This window comes from Equus przewalskii, chromosome 18 (genome assembly GCF_037783145.1).
Source record: "Equus przewalskii isolate Varuska chromosome 18, EquPr2, whole genome shotgun sequence".
Taxonomy (NCBI): Eukaryota; Metazoa; Chordata; class Mammalia; order Perissodactyla; family Equidae; genus Equus; species Equus przewalskii.
The window spans coordinates 26623518-26635551 of record NC_091848.1 but is presented as its reverse complement, the minus strand read 5'-3'; the positions used below and the strand labels follow the sequence as shown (position 1 = coordinate 26635551).

At 49.6% G+C, this 12034-nt stretch overlaps 1 protein-coding gene across 16 annotated transcripts in view; it reads right to left on the bottom strand.

Annotated features, from left to right (window-relative positions):
* Positions 1 to 8815, bottom strand: part of ST6GAL1 (ST6 beta-galactoside alpha-2,6-sialyltransferase 1) — a 113376-nt gene extending 104561 nt beyond the window's left edge. For 3 of the 16 annotated variants that reach the window (XR_011529388.1, XM_070583384.1, XM_070583390.1), the window contains exons 1-2: positions 8178 to 8659; positions 6529 to 6725 (exon numbers count right to left, since the gene is read on the bottom strand). The gene's annotated coding sequence lies outside the window, so the exon portion shown is untranslated. Of the gene's footprint in view, positions 1 to 6528; positions 6726 to 7577; positions 8096 to 8177 lie in introns of those variants that run through there. The other 13 variants (XR_011529397.1, XM_070583381.1, XM_070583386.1 and 10 more) reach the window with 11 other exon arrangements.
* Between the last annotated feature and the right edge of the window lie 3219 nt (positions 8816 to 12034).

Sequence of the window (12034 nt, the reverse complement as noted above, 5' to 3'; positions counted from 1 at the left end):
CCATAACCAGATAACGAGTACAGGTGGATATCATAGCTTTAAAGGGCAAGCAAAAACAAAAAAACAAAAAACCAGGCTTGATGTAAACAACTCCAGGCTTGATGCAAACAACTCTTACTAAAAAGGCAATGAGCAAACGCAAGCTGGATCCAAATGCCAAGCCAGTCACACATGACTGTCCCAGGAGTCTTTCATTCATATGTTCTTAGGGGAATGGTAGAAAGTTTCCATCAGCCCCTGTAAGGAGAAATTCAGCCAAGCCCCCAATGAAACACGAAGATGAAGCACTTCTCAAACCCAAAGGACTGAGAATTACTAGCAGTGGGAAAACCTGTAACACGATGTAGGGAAAGAGCCACACCCAACGCCAGCTTCACTACTTAGCAGCCGTGAATCTTTGGGTGAGTCTCTCCTCGTCTCTGAAGCTCAGTTTTCTCATCTGCAAAATGAAGCTAATGAAACCAAGACCCCAAGCGTTGCCATGAGGACTGGAGGAGAGAACATACGTAGTGCCTCATCAGGCCCAGGTGCACAGTCAAAGTCCAGAAGACGGTAAACTTGCCATGTTTCCCTCACCAAGACTTGGTTGTGACTAAGTCCTCATCCGGAGGAAAGAAAAGGACAAGCATTAAACATGGTGCGCGCTGTCAACTCCAGCTCACAGGCGCTGTCAACTCCAGCTCACAGGACCTTCCACAGGCTGCAAAGGGTAGAGTGTTCCTAAAATTAAAGCTGAGTGACGTCTCAGCACTGTGCTAGGGAAACCAGGAGACGGATACAAATTTAGAAAGACTGTAATGAAAAAAATTTACAATCATCCTCCTGGGACATGTAGTTCTTTTCTGGTTGCCAGACTTCCTGGTCATCTAAAGTGTATGTGATATATTTATTCTTGTGGAAATAATTTATGAATATAAAGTCAAGCAGAGCTGAAGCCAAGGACAGAACAGGAGGAGGGTTGCCAAGATCCAGGGAAAACAATGGTTAGGCCTCCTTTGAAGGTTTCCATTTTATTCCACCTTTGCAGAGCAGGTGAAACTGCTCCAGTCATCGTCCGTCACTTGTCCCAGCCTTTCAGTCCTATTTTGTATCTCTCTGCTTCTTGCCCTACAGTCACAGGCTTTCAAAGTTGGGAGGGGCCTTAGCAGGCATTTAGGTCAACCTCTCTGCAAAGCAGGAAGCCTCTGATGGCAAGGAAGTCCACTTGCAACTTGTGCTCAGATACCTGCATGACAGCGAGTTTGCTGCCTCCTGCCATAGCTCGTTACACGATTCTGTTTAGTAAGTTCTTCCTTAACTGCCCTCTTGCAACATTTCCCCCACCCTAAATTGGTTCTCCCCCTCCACAGCAGCCACTCAGTGTGACTCAAATCCTTCTTCCACATGAAGAAGAGGCTTCTTATTTTATCTCCTGTAGGCTAGAAAGCCCCAGTTTCCACATTTATTCCACCTCCAATACGGTGCCCTAAACCTCTGTCTTCCAAGTAGCTCATTTCTGGCTTTGCTTCATTTTATCATGATCAGTATCAGACCCAGGGCGATGTAACACTCCAGATGGTTCTGAACAACCAGACAGAGTGGAGCAGACCGGCACATTCCCTCCTCCGGAGCCTGAGATCAAATACTCCTTTGCTTCTCTCTCCTCCCTCACTATCACTCAAGTTCCAGTCCTCCCACTAGGTCCCCACTGACCCTGGGAACAGAAACAAACTTGGAAGTGCCAGGGGTGGTGGAAGGAATAGGAGACGGTGACGATGCAGCATCTGCAGCCGAGGGCACCCAACGAGGCAGGCTCTGTGCAAAAATAACCTTCCATCCAAACAATCAGCCTCTTAGTAGCTTCCCAGGAGCCCTTCAATCCAGCCTTCCAGGGTGTGGTCCTCCGTCCCTGGGCCCATTCTCTCACCACCCTTTCCAGAGCTTGATAGACTGGCTGCATTTAACCACTGACATTTTACAACCATTGCTCTATATATCCAAGTTCTAAATACACTTAGAAATATATTTTTATGAAAACAGATAAATATCCATCAACAGAAGGCTGGGTAAGTAAACACATCCATAATATAGAATGCGATGCAGCTATGAAAAAAGAGTAAGATACATATTGATTGGAAAGAACACCAACTAATATAGTAAACTGGAAAAGACTGGTTTGTGGCAGTTATAATGTAATGCATTTACTAAGTTTTTAAAATGCATCCGCATATAACCATGAACACATACATAAATGCATACAAAAGGGGCTGAAGGATCACCACAAACTGCAAACAGTACTCCGGAGAGAAGGGGGATTGAGGGAAACAGCAAAAGGTGAGGGGGTCAATTTCTTACCCTATTTGAATACTCTAAAACCAAACAGATTCCATTTCTTATTTGGGTGAAGAAGCCCCCTGACCTTATATATACCTTTTCCCCCTTGCAACTTGATGATCTCAGAGCCAGAAGGGGCCTAGAGAGCTGAGTGAGTCCCTGAGGTGGCACATCCAGGGTGGAATACATCCTGCCCAAGGCCACACAGCTAGCTAGTGACAGCCTGAGACCACAAGTCACAGAGCAGGCTCTGGCATAATGGGAGTTCCAGCGGATTAAAGAGAGGGCTTTAACTTAATTAAATCAACTTTCCCCTTGTAGTTGAGTCAAAAATTTCTCCATGGCTGCAATAGGTAGTTAGAAGAGACCAAGACTCATCAAAATTAGAAGCGGAAAGGGAAATCCACCTATTCCCAGGAAGAAAAGGGGCCTCAGAGAGGGCCTGTTACTCAGACACAGCTGGCAGGGCCCTCGCTTCTCCAGACTTCCTCACCCTCATCCATCAATCAGAGGGAAGGGACTAAGTGCGAGGGGAGAGGGAGAGATCCAAAGCTTGGGGTGCTCTGTGCACTCGGTGTTCTTCTAAGCAATAACCACATCTTGGGAATGAGAGACTGGTGGCCACACTCCCTGAATGAATCCTGGCGCAGTGGGGCTGTCAGTCTGTGACCTTAATTCCACATGGAAACTCTGCCTTTCGGGGAGGGAAGGCTGGATTCAAGTCCTGATTCAGGTCCAACTAATGCTGAGCTGCTTGGGCTGTCACATGGATTACCTCATTTGATACTCGCCAAATTTTTATAAATGGTCTCAAAGAAATTCAGAAGTCACTTGCTCTCCTATGGAAATTATCTGGAATACGGGCAGAGATTTGTTCACAAACGTGTTAATCACGGTGTTGATTACAATAGGGAAAAATCAGAAGTGGTTGGAGTCTCCCACGGTGGCCCTCATCTAGGAAGACATCCCCCCTGCTCCAGTCCTGGGCGGCTGCCCTCCTCCGTGGTCCCACATTCTGCACTAGTCTCTTGTTAGCCTTGCCTCCTCCACTGGACTGTGAGCTCCTTAAAAGCTGAACTCTTCTTATGCATCTTTGGTTTAGAGTGGGCACTCGAATATGTGAGCACTGGATTAATAAATGATCCTGGAGTTGCTTATTTAATACAGACGGAAACTGTTAATGTAAAGTTGCTGGAGGTCACACGGGCAGGATTAGAACCCAAGGCCACATGCAGGGCCCTTCTCCCTCCACCTTAGACTTTAGATTTCTTCTAAAATAAAATAAAAATGGCTGGTGTTGGAACACTTGAGCAGGAGTGGGAAAGGGGGAGGAAGTTGAAGGCTCCTTCCTCTACAGGCCCTCATCCGAAATGATCACTGAAGGGATCAGATCCCATGGACCACGTGACCTTGGAGATGCTGAGCGGCTGATATTGGTGATGAATGAAAAGATGCAGCTTTAATTCGAATGTCAACTATGATATGTATATAAGAGAATCTTACACAAGAAAGGATAGAGATAACTGCACATACAGTTTATTCTCAACCATTCAGAGAAAATAAATCCATTTAAAAAAAAAAAGTCAGAGGGAAAAATGCCAAATGTTAACAGTGGTTGCCTTTGAATAACAGAAGTTTTTTCTGTTTCTCTGTACTTTTTTGTACTTTCCAAATTGTTCTAAATGAGCATGCTGTATTTTTATAATCAGAATGATAAATAAAATTTAAATCACCAAATTGATTCTGAAGACTAACCTGACCCTTTTAGTAACGACTTAGAAAATCACCCCAGTATTTTAATGTGATGAAACTGCATTGCTATGTTACTCATACAGATAAGCCTATAAAAACTACATCTATCGGAGCCAGAATGCCATCATGTAGTTTCAGCATACAAGCAGACAGGCCAGAAAAATGTTATTTTTCCCCAATTCAGTTCTTACTGAACAAACCACTGATACCAGGTCTGAGCAAATTCTCAGATGTTCCAGAAGAGTACTGTGAATTTCATTAATGAACTATTCCTGTCATTTTTTTAAACAACCACATCCTCACACTGTAGAGAGCCACATTCTCTTTGAAGCCTTCCTTCTCCCACTCTCTCATTTACCACCTGCTCTTGACTTCACTCATGAAGAAAAGGGGACTCTCCCCCCAGAGGTCAGTATTGAGATAAATTAGATCTATTCTCTGTGGGCTCCTGACAGCAATTTCTAAGGGGTGATCCAAATGTGCTCTGAGCAAGGGTAGTGGGGCGAAGAATGTGTCTGGTTCTTTGTAACTCCAGGCCACGCACAGGCTCCCCCCGACTCCCAGCCTGCCTGCTTGTCAGTAAACATGGAATGAATGAATGGAACGACTTTAGATTGCACACTCTTGGGCTTTGAAAGGTCTGGTTTTGTTTTTGACTTGTTTTTTAATAGGTTTGTTTACCTCAGAGTCACACACACTTCACAACTATCCAAAGGCCCCCTTTACAATTTGGGAGACATACACACCTCTTTGTAGCCAGGTAGGGTCTCCTAATGTGAGCACAGGGTTACCCTGTGGGGTTGCTATTCTCCCACCATCCTTCTCTACCCCTTAAAAAGCTGGTGAGCACCCAAAGCTTGCCCAGAGGTCTGAACTGTCCTCCGCATGTATCACGTGACTTAAAACCCACAACACCACCAGGAGATACATACACATTCTTCCCCTCACATTACACAACATGGACACAGACAGCTGGTTCTCAAGGAACACAAGAGAGAGGAGAGAGGACCCAAACCCGCTCCTCTGACTCTGACCTGAGCATCTTCCACTCCACTAGAACAGCCTGTGCACAGACCGGGCAGGAGGGACCCTTGATGTACACAGAAGGAAACTGGAGCCCAAGAGTAAGTAGCATAAAGGGCTCAGTGGAGTCTCTCTCTTCTGACTTCTCGCTGCCTTTCGCTTGATCATGATACAAAGCAGCTCCTTACTGGGGAAGCACAAGGCAGAGGAATATGTGGGAGCCCAGGGCAAGTGGAAAGCGGACCATTTCGTAAATACCAAAGAAAACTGATCCCCCATGATAACTATAATACTCCTCACCATATCTACCATTGGGATCCACAGCTTTGTTTAATAACCAAAACCTATTTAAATCCTTAAGGAATTCATTCTCTGACTTAAAGGGTGTTGTTATAACAACCATCATAACTTTGACTTTACTCTGGGGTGCCAACAACAGCTGGCTTGATGCAACAGTTTCCCTTTCACACAAAAACAGGCACTAAGAGCAGACACCTCACTGTGTGTCCTTAGGCAAGTAATTTCTTCTCTCTGGGCCTCAGTTTTCCCAACTGGAAAAATAAAAGAGTGTGGCCAATTTCTGAAGTTCCTTACAGGGCAAGCATCCTGATGAGAAAACTATACTCAAGTGCCACGCGGAATTACCACAAAAATGAAACATCCTGGGGGCCCGCCAGGTGGCACAGCAGTTAAGTTCACACACTCTGCTTCGGTGTCCCAGGTTCCCTGGTTTGGATCCCAGGCACAGACCAACACCACTTATCAAGCCATGATGGGGCAGGCATCCCATGTATAAAACAGAGGAAGACAGGAACAGATGTTAGCTCAGGGCCAATCTTCCTCAGCAAAAAGAAGAGGATTGGCAGCAGATGTTACCTCAGGGCTAAGTTTCCTGGGGGGGGGGGGGGAGGTGGGGGGAGGGTGATGAAACACCCTAGAAACTCTGAGAAAAGAAACAAGTGTAGCGAGGAGATAAGCACAGGGTGAAACAGCACATCAGCTTTGGGGAAGCCAGGACTTGAAGTGTTCTTTTGGTTTTTCCACTTTTCCTCTGCCAAATACAAAAATAAGCAGGTACTTCTGTGGAACTCTCATTAAAAATAAATTAATAAAATCGATGAAAACAATGCTTTGTTCTCACACAAGTGGCTCAGGAGTAGCCCACTAAGAGACACTTTCTTCTCAGTTGGCCTGATGTCAACAGCCCCTGCTTATGCCCAAACAAAGGCCTCCTAGCCCAGGAATGAGAGGCAAAACATCTACGGCTCCACAGCTGGACCTATTCCCATTTGAGGGGAAGGGCGCAGTCAGGGGAGAAAAATAACTAAAGTTATGAAAGGTTAGAAGGAGAGTAAGGAATTATTAAATCTATCTTTTCTCAAATGAATAAAGAACTCCTGAAAGGGATAATGGAAGGGTGCAGCCTTCAATCTGAATTACCTTCTTTGTTTAACTCTATTCTGCCTAAGGCCACTGCCTTTCAAGCCAACCACAGAACCCTGGTTTTGCCTCAGCTGCTGGCACGGTGGTGCAGCGTGGGAGTTGGGAGACCCATGCTCACGTCCTCTCTCTCTTGCTGATTTCACTCGGTTTAAACTTGGACAAGTGGCTGAACTCTCCAGGCCTTGGTTTCCCACCTGTAAAATAAGAGAGTTCACCGTATGCCCTCTGGATTCTCAGTGTCAGTGGTATAGAGCTGGCGCCCCTCCATTTCTCCCCAGGGACAGGTTAATCTCCAGCGGTGCTGACCAAGGTGAAGCCGCAGCCCCAGCTCAGCAAGCACATCAGGCAGGGGCACCTCCTTCCGTGCGCACACCACCCACCCACTGCCTCCAGCTTAGGGGCGCGCTCCTGCACCAACACCGTCACCTAAGAGGCCAGATCATCCCCCAACCATCTCACGGCTGCCTGAACAGGTCTGATTAACTAAAATCTGCAAAGCTGAGCTGAGCATATGTAAGCAAAGAAAAAGCAAAACAAACAAGAGGCCTTTCTGGACCTTGGCATTTCTCTCAAATAAACTCTGATAAAACTGAAAATAATAGCATCCCCACCTACAACAAGAGGCCTCGGCTGGCCTTGCTTGTAAAAATACATAACAAGCCAAAAGGGGCCAATGACACCCGGGCTGCCTAGGCGTGTGGACCTACAAGGTAAAGCGCAAGCCAGACCCAAGACTGCGCAGGGCGCAGTTTAAATCGGACTGCGGAGGCGCTCACAATCCGCCAACAGAGGCCGGCGCCGGAGTGCAGGGACAATGGTGCGCTAGGCGCAGTCTCTTTCCGGAGGGAGACCCACAGACCCTTAATTCAATTCCCATCTCCAAGAAATCTCCGTGAAGTGGAAGTGAAGGGTTGTCCAGGTTACATCAAGTAATGCACCTTGGCCGGGGACAGACTCTCGGCCTTGGGTAATCTTTTTGTAGCTGCTTTCGTTTTTCGTTTTTGTCTTTTTAAGTCTGGCAGTTTGGTCTGATGCCCAAGTGGTACCTTTTAGATGTCTCTGTCGTCCTCCGCCAGCAAGTGGCGCCCCCTGGGCCGCTCCCTCCCTCGCGGAGATAAAAGCCCAGTTCCGCAGGGCTGCTCCAAAGGGCTTCCGGCGCGCCCAGTTCCCAGGGCTGGGCGCACGTGCGTTTGTTGTGGTGCCTGTGCGTTTGTTGTGGTGCCTGTGCCCACCCCCGCCGCGGGCCTCAGTTTCCGGGTCTGTAAATCCAGCCGGCGGGCTCTGAAGCAACCAGGACTGTGCAATTTCCTCCCCTCTCCCTACCACCCCCACCCCCCATACTGACGGTGCCATTGAGAAAGCGGGGGTCCTGGAGGGCCGCGCGCACGTGGGTTTGTTGTGGGTCCTCAGGCTCGCGGAGCCCGGAAGAGGCCAGGGCGACCCCTCGGCCGGGACAAATACACAGCCATCTCCAGCCAAAACGTGGCCAGCCCTCGCGGCAAAGGCGGCTGAGGCGGCGTTGGACACTGATTCCCTGCGCCCTAGGCGCGCCGCGGGCCCCGCCTCTCCGCTCCCCTCCTGCGCCCCTCCACATCACTCCTCCCGGGGGCCCGGGCCGCGCCGCCGCCCGCCGCTCCCCTACTCACTCGCCGCGTTCTCGGCCGCCAAGGCTGCGGCTGCTCCGCCCGCTCCGCGCCCGAGCCGCCCGGCAGCCGGCTCCCTTTGTTAGCGCCGGGCAGTGCCCCCGGCGTCTTCCTCAGCCCGGCCTTGCCCAGAACTCCCCTCCCCCAGGTGCCTCCGGGCTCCGGAGAGCCCAGGAGCTGGGAGCCCCGCGCGGGAGTCCCGGGAGGAGGGGTCTGCTGGGATGGAGCAGGGCACAGGAGACGAGGGGTGGAGGACACCCGGGAAGGAAGGAATAAGAGCGCGGCGGCGGGACGGGGGAAGCGAGTCGCCTCCGTTATGCAAATAGTCGGGAAGACGGGGTGGGTCCCCGGCACACCGCGCCCCAAACCGGCCGGGCCCTGTGGAGGTTGCTAGCGAGCCGGCCTCGGGCCTACAGGGGTCCCTGGTTAGAGTACAGCGTGATGCTGGGACCCTGCTTCCTCTCAAGGAAGGCTGACCGAGGGACGAGGGGGAGGGGCAGCGGGGCGGGGCAAGGATCCCCAAATGCTGGCCCTGCTCCACACCCCAGAGGGTTGAATTCAGCACTCTCGGGCTTTTTGTCCTAACAAGCGGGAACCATAAATCCTGGCTCTGCTACTGACTGCATGACTCTGAGCAAATCACTTAACCTCTCTGAAGCCTCGAATTCTTCTATAGAATGTGAAACAACATCACAGGGTTTGGCAAGAACCTCTCAACCTCGGGCGTGACAGTACTAAGTGCTCTCGAAGGGCAATCACAGAAGAGAGGGAGTGTCGGCGAGCCTGCTCGCAGAGACTTCCACCCAGGCTGTCTGCAGGCGGGGGCAGGAGAGCTCAGGGAGGGTGGTGAAGGGAGCAGATTCCTTCCTTTCCCCGGGGCTCCAGCGAAAGGTGAGGAAACTGCTTGTTGAGCGCGTACTGACCGCTCCTGGTAGCCCCGGGCCACTTCCCCAAGACAGAAGATCCCCCAAAGGAGGGTCACAAGCGGCCGAAAGCCACCGCTCCAGTCCCTGTAGAGAGGATGTGTCTGCCAGAGGCAAAGATCGTGTCTATTGAGCACCCACTTAGCACCAGGCTCCCTGTTTGAAGGGAAGGGGTTGAGGCGGGGGAGAGGAGACCTGGAGAGTGGAAGGTAGCCTGCGTCCTCCCGAAACACAAGGTCAGGTGCACACTGAGAGGGCATGAAGCCCAGGTCCAAAACTCTCTCTCCAAATGGAGGTGGCCGCTCCCTACCAACAACCTGCGAAAGCGGAGATGGCACCCCCCTCTCATCCCCAACACCCTTCTTCCAGGTGCTGTTTCCTCCCTCCCCAGATCCTCCCCCAGGATGTCTCCTGCCGTCCTGCTGGCCTTCCCCAGCCCCTGAGAAGGCATTATTGCTCAGTACAAAGAGCTCCAGTTGGAGGGGATGCCAAACACAGTGAATTCGAATCTCTCTGACCAACTAGTTGTGCGCTCTTGTGTGAGTTCCTCAACCTCTCTGAGCCTCCCTTTCCTCTTCTGTATGATGGATAGTAAAGATAGTGCTGTTTTCAGGATTGTGTGAAATGATCTCTGTGAAGTGCTTAGCTTAGTGTCCAGCATTTAGAAGGCGCTCGTAACAGTAAAGTATATGAGTGAATGAGTGGAAGCAGACAAACTCTGAAGACTATTTCTGGGAGGATGCTACGATGAAGATTTTAGACTTTATTCTGCAAAAAATTGGAAGCTATTAAAAGATTTTTGTGCAGGGGCATGACATGTGTCTTTGCGTTTTACACTGATTTCTCTGGCAGGTTCCTGGGAAATGGATGGCGGGTGCGGAGACTGCAAGCACGGAGTGCACAGACCAGCTTGGAAGCTGCCGTCAGTGGAGATATAGTAGGAGCTGTGGCAAGGACAGAGAGAATGAAAAAGGACATCCAAATAATGCTAGCAAAAGCCCTTTGCTTATTATATCGTCTCTCCTGGTCATAAAATAGGTGGTGGCCTTAGCCACATTGTGTGGATGAGGAAATTGAAGTCACCTTGGAAATGAAAGAGCCAGAATTTCCACATTCATTAAAAGCCTTAATCATTTCCTTCCTCAGCATCACTTTTCTGTCAACACTGCTTAAGAACCAAGAACAAGAAACAGAGGAGAGGCTTTCTTAGAAGGTGCTCCAGTCCCCACTCCACAGTTCTCTTTACCAGAAGAACTCCAACCAAATTATGGAGAAAACAGGGGAAGAAATTCACTCTGTATTCTTAGCTTGCAGGACTGACATGACCACAGACAACATGATAAGCCCAAGAAGTTTCTGGGTCTCCGGGCAGATGAGCAGGCAAGTAGGAGTGTCCCTGGCAAATTTCCAGCTGTGGAGTTACTCTTGTTGGGGGCTGTTCCTCCCTCGCCAGTTGGGGCCTTCTGACCTGTAAGTGAGAGGCAGGAGCCTGGACCATTAGGTGGGGGACAGTCCCGTCCTCCCCAACCTGTTTATGAGGCTTGTCTACCCATTGTCTCTGGGCCCCTGCCTTGACAGTTTGTTTTCCTTAGAAGTCCAGATACATATTTCCCTCTGGACACCGTCTTAACCCCCTGCCCGACCCCATCCTCCATGACCTCAGCCTTTGTCCATGAATAATATTTTAGGTAATGCCTTTCTTGGTCATCATTTTAGGCAGTTTACTGGCTAATACAAATAATGCCCTACTTTATAACATTTGCAGTGATCCACTCGCAAACAATATTTTCATAACATTCTTGAATTAGAGGTGGTGTTATTATGAAGTCTTGTGGAGGGAAAAGGAGGCACAGGCAGTTGAAAATATCCTCCCAAACCCTTCTTTCTCACCCTACTATAGATGCTCATCGAGACCCTTAACCAGCTCTCACAGTTCTTCTCTGCTTACTGTCAGCACTGTTGTCCAATATAAGGGTGGGCTGGGGGTTAAAGGAACTGCTCTGTGGGTTGTCTGTGCCCTCTACCTTGGGCCTCAGTGCTGCCAGCTTCAAGGATAAAGATACTTATGGACAGCTAAGTGTATAGAACCCAAGACAGAAAATAGAAATGGAGTAACAGCATCTCTAAGTTAAGCACCCAGGGACTGCTCCTGCAGTCCCTGCACAGATGGGCCAGTGGAGCCTGGAGTGAGGGCGAGGCCGAGGAACACTAGAGGGCGGAGGCTAGACACTAAAGAGGCCTCATGGGAAGCCCACAGCCACACGACAGGGGAAATGGCTGGCCACACAGCCCCTAGTACAGCAAGCAGTGGCCTGGTGGCTCCAGGACCTCAGAGTAGAGTATGGGTGTGGTGTGATCAGGGTGGGTCAGAGAAGGGACATACTGTGTGGGCACATGTGTGGCTGGACTGCACTTCACCCAATCAACTTCACTGTCAGCCCTGTCCTAGGAGATACGAGGAGAAACCGAGTCTCCATTCTCCAATCACCCATGGTTTAGCAAAATATCGCTTGGTTCTCAGTAATAATAATAATTTCCGTGCACTGGACATCTGCTGGGTGCGAGGCAGTCTATGTGAATGTTCTTGCATAATCCTCACTTGGGGGAAGGGGATTATTCTGGAACTCTAGCATAGTAAATCATCCTTAGCTACTCTTCCTGTTCTTGCCTTAACGCTCATCTCAGCGTGAGATTAATGCATACAGAGCAAGAGCTCGACTACAAATCTCAGTCCAAGAACGTTAAAAAGTGAGAGAGGTCCCTACAGAAAGTTTCTCAAGGAGACAAGATGGCGTGACACCAAACACCCAGAGACAAGGCTTCCTGGATCCCTGCTTACAACACCCCTTTCTCCAAAGTTCTGCTCCTGACAGTCACTGTCTCACGTTTCTACACTCCCTCCTCAACATCCCTCGCCCTCCCGAGATGCTCCTCCAG